The sequence below is a fragment of the Nannospalax galili genome, unplaced genomic scaffold (genome assembly GCF_000622305.1).
Source record: "Nannospalax galili isolate Female #2095 unplaced genomic scaffold, S.galili_v1.0 scaffold278, whole genome shotgun sequence".
Classification (NCBI taxonomy): Eukaryota; Metazoa; Chordata; class Mammalia; order Rodentia; family Spalacidae; genus Nannospalax; species Nannospalax galili.
In genome coordinates, this window is record NW_008347536.1 from 2,531,403 (window position 1) to 2,536,698 (window position 5,296).

Consider the following 5,296-nt stretch of genomic DNA (forward strand, 5'->3'; position numbering starts at 1 on the left):
GAATCCAGACACTCATCTGTGGAGTCAGTTATCTGGGCTATTTCATGCCAATCTGAGGCCACACCAAACACAACCTTGTTGATAGGGAATGTTAGAATAAGAGAGAATCAAGGGCCTCCACACAACCATCTGTTTCCCAGGTACCATTTGAGACATGGCTATCAAGGATGACAAATGGCATGATTTGTAGTCAGCAGCACCTTGGTAGTTAGAGAATTAAACAACTTAAAAGGATGCAGGTATAAGCACTAGAATGGGAAAAATCTCTAAGCTGTTCATAACAGCTTTCAAATGCTAGCCTTCTGTTGATTGACAGTTTAAAAATAAACCAGTGCCATCCTTTCAGTAAATGGTAAAGATACTAATAATCAACTGCAAGATTAAACAGGAATGAGTGGCAGGGACCTTAAACTGGCCACAAAAGTAAAGGGCAAACTGATGACAGTAAATATAATGAGCCATTATTCTTTTTTATCTTAGATATATCCTGAGCTCCAGGCCACAACTCTTGGCTGATTACAAGGCTAACAAAATAATACTATGACTAAATATTTCTTCCTTTGGTCTGAAAGAATGGAGAGATGTCTTCCTGGGCCCACAGCACACTGGGAAAAAGGCAATTTTGCTCATCTGTCAATAAACATGATCTCATAGACGTCTTGGAATTCTTTCTCTTACTGTATGACCACTTTGTTCTCAAAGTGCATCTCTTTGCTTGTACTATATTCACAATATCAATGTTTCTTTTTCTCCTCTTTTCATCTCTCTCTTCCTGGCAGCTGCCAAGACTCCTAGCTTGCCTGCCTTGTTTCTTCTCTCTAATGTCAGAAAGTTTCCTGAAGTTTCCTCTGTTTCATTTCTAATTTTGTTTTATCAACAAGACTGAGAACTGCAAAGAGGACTCTGTGCCCCTGGTGACATTACTCTGAGATGGCCAGCACCCTAGTGCTTAGTAACTAACGTCTCGGGTGGCTTTGGTGATTGGTGAGCTTCGGAATATGGAGCTCTAGAGGAGACATGAGCAGCCGAGATGTGGGGCTGGGGAGATGACTCAGTAGGGAAAGGCATTTACAGCCGAGCCTGATGACCCAAGTTTGATCCTCAGAACCAACGTGGTGGAAGGGGAGAACGGACACCTGCAAGTTGTCCTCTGACCTGCACATCGGCTCTATTGCTTCTCCCCCACCAAATAAATAAATAAATATAATAATTTTTAAACAGAGGATACGGTGAGACCAGAAAGCAGGTTCCAAATGGAGGAACTGGAAATCTGAGGATGACAGAGGAGATGACCCAAGTAAGGAGAGTCCAGGAAAGGCCAGAGGCTGACAGGGTGGGGCTGTGAGGCTGTGTCAAAAATCTTCCTCTACTTCTGTTTTGCCCCAGGCAGCAGAGTTTTAACTTGTGCTTTGTGTTCTATGAGGTTGGAGGAATTCCAAGGAAAGAAATCGCTACAGTGTTGAAACTAATGATGCAGCTTTTTAGAAAGCACATTTGAAAAAGAGAATTTAGTAGTCAAAAATATAGACAGGAACAAGGCTGTGGGACAGAGACTCTGAGAATCTACAAACACTAGACTGGAACCTAAGTGTGTGCCTGGGTGTCCAAATAATTGGATTTTAGGAGCTGGGAAAAGATTACGTGGAAGATGGTGCATTCATAGACCTGATCCTCAGAGTGACACTGTACTCAGGGTGTGGGCAACGCCCCGGAATCTCTTCACTGTTTCCTGACATGAAGGCTCATGGCAGTCAGACATCTTGCATTTACTAGGCATTTAATTTGTCCCAGGTAATTTACTTGATCCTGGGGATGTATATATACAAACTTTATCCATAACAGGATTAGAATTTGGCAGCAGTGGTGAGCCTCAAACAAATTATTATACACACAAAAACAAATGAAATCTTCAGGCGGGCAAAGGGCTATGAAGGAAAGCACAGGCATTATGGGAATATATGAGAGTCAGGGTCACAGAAGACTTACCTGTCCCAGTATGAGTACTCATGCCTGGCTACTCTATGATTACATGTTAACAGGTTAGAAGAATTTAATCATAGCAAACTGTAACAGAAAATCAAGGATAACATGTGGCTGGGGAAACCTGGTGTGATCGTGTACCCTGAAATGAGACCAGGCATGGAACATTCACCAAGCAAGGAGCACTCAGACAAGGCCATATTTCAGAGTGATTGTTAACTCATATAACTTTATCTCGTAGAATGTGTCATTTCTTCACACACAGGCAATTACTATACAATAACAGCAGCATGTGTTGTGGAAAAGCCAACAAGGCCAAAATACTTTACAAGAGCACTAGATAAAATTTCATTTCTTGAGAAGTCCAAGATAAGGCACAGGAACTTGTAGTGAACACACATATGACACAGAAAAGATGCTTATTAAGTAACACTCATAATTTCAGAAAAGACCTACTATACGGAATGTTCTTCCAGGAGGGAAGGAAGGGATATCAAATAATAATAATAATAAAACTTGAATAAGGAAATGGAAGGACCGCCTGTGCTCATGGATTGGAAAAATTAATGTTGTGAAAATGACCATCTTACCTGTGATGGCTAATCCTGAGTGTCAACTTGACTGGATCTGGGATTAACTGAAATGAGAGAGATCTTGATTAGATCATCTGAAGCTTGAAGACACACCCTAAATGTGGGTGTTACCTTCTGATAGCAGCCCATATAAAAGGCCACAGCAGAGGAGAACGCCTGGCTTTTTGCTGCTTGCCTTCTCTCGTGCTGGCGAGTTTGTCTTGCTGCTGTAGACTGAAGACTAGCTGATCTTTTGGAATTCATCAGGCCTTCAGCACCAGATTGGGACTGCTGAGACATCCAGCCTTGTGGACTGAGCGACTATGGATTCTCAGCTTCTCCAGTGTGGTGCAGCCATTGTTGGACTACTTGGACTCTATCCTGTGAGCTAAGCTGATAAACCTCTATACATATATTTATTCTACCGGTTCTGTTTCTTTGGAGAACCCTGACTAACACTACCAAACGCCATTTATAGATTCAATGCAATGCAAATCAAAATCCCTATGACATACTTCACAGAATTAGAAAAAACATCCTTAAAGCACAAAAGACCCTGGGTAGCCAAAGCAACATGAGCACAAAGAGCAACGCTGGGGGGGGGGGGGGGGATTACATACCAGATCTCAAAGTATACTACAGAGCTATAGTCATAAAAACAGCATGGTACTGGCACAAAAATAGAAATGTAGATCAATGGAACATCACTGAAGATCCAAACCTGAGTACATGCAATTTCAGTCACCTGATATTTGACAAAGGTGCCAAGAACACACAATGGAGGAAAGATAACAACTTCAACAAATGGTGCTGGCAAAACTGGATCTCCACTTGTAAAAGAATGAGACTAGATCCTTATCTTTCACCTTGCACAAAACTCAACTCCAAATGGACCAAAGACCTCAATGTGAAACTGGAAACCCTGAAACTGTTAGAAGAAAATATTGACAGTAACTTACAAGATATAGGTGTAGAAAAGGATTTTCTAAATCGGACAGAAGTTGCTCAGGAATTAAGGTCAGCAATCAACAAATGGGACCTCATTAAACTAAAAAGCTTCTGTACAGCAAAAGAAACAATCAAAAAAGTAAAGAAAAAAATCCACAGAATGGGAAAAATTCTTCACCAGTAACACATCTGTCATCTGACAGAAGTTTAACATCCAGAATATATAAATAACTCAAAAAAACAAAGAATTGAGAAACCAAATGACCCAATGAAAAGATGGGCTAAAGATCTGAACAGAGAGTTCTCAAAGGAAGAAATAAAGATGGCTAAGAAACATCTCAAAAAAATGTTCAACATCATTAGTAATTAGGGAAATGCAAATTAAAACCACCCTAAGGTATTGCCTTACCCCAATCAGACTGACTAGAATCAAGAGAACAAATGATACCAAATGCTGGCGAAGGTGTGGAGAAAGGGGAACACTCATTCACTGCTAGTGGGATTGTGAAATTGTGCAACCCTTATGGAAAACAATGTGGAGAACTCTTAAAAAACTAAAAATGAACCTATCATATGACCAGGTTACACCACTCCATGGCATATATCCAAAGGATTCATCCTATTTTAGAGACACTTGTACAACCATGTTTGTTGCTGCTCTTTTCACAATAGCTAAGAGGTAGAAGCAACCTAAGTGCCCCTGAACTGATGAGTGGTTAACAAATATGTGGTATATTTATTCAATGGAGCTCTATTCAGCAGTAAAGAAAGATGAAACAATGCAATTTGAAGGTAAATAAGAAACTATTATACTAAATGAAGTAACACAGACTCTGAAAAACAAATGACATATGTTCTCCCTCATATGTGACTCCTAGCACCAAATCCTTTTAAATTCCATGTCCTTTTAATAAGATGATGCTGTACAGCAGTCTCTTCTGCATGAAATAACTGCCATCATCACGACTTCATCTGTGCCTGATCACTAAACATCACATTTGGGCTTATTGACAGCTGTGCTCATTCACTAAAAGAGGATCACTGGACCCTCACTGGAGTATCCACCACTCTTTCCAGCCAACTGTATATAATTTGGCCCTATTCACACATGGTCTCCTGGATTTGGGGAGGGCTAAAGTATACAATCTGGGGAAGGCTAGGCAGAGAAGGCATGATCCATGCTAGATAAAGGCTTTCCGGTATGCATACCCTCAGGTCATACATACACCTCAGCAATCCCTCAGTTATCTCAGTAAGTATGCTCAGTAAATTCATTGGTTCCCCAGTAAAATTTTAATCAAACATTGGCTTGACACTAGAACCTTAAAAGGAAATAAGCATTGCTTAGTATCCACAGGAAAAAAATTCTCTATCCCCAGGAAAAAAATTCTCACAACAGATGGAAAATTTATTTATTAATGCTATTGTGTCTCCTAATTATTAAAAAAAGAAAAGAAAATGAGCATGTAAAAGATGTTAAAAGGATATGGGAATGGAGGTATTTTTCAAAATAGAAAAAATGAGAAAGCCTAAGCAAGTGATGAAGGTCTGTGTAGGTTTGTTATGATATATAAAGGATGAGATGAAAACAATGTACACATACCCTTAAAATTTCTAAGGTCATATTTTAGTCAACTAATTTAAGGAACAAAATATGTATCTAGTCAAGGTTTATCTGAGAATATTTGGTTTTTCACACAAGCTTTATCTACATAGCACATGGTAATTAAAAGTACCAGAAACTTGTGGAACTAAACTTATTGGATGTTTAACAGCCATACTTTGAGGCCTATACT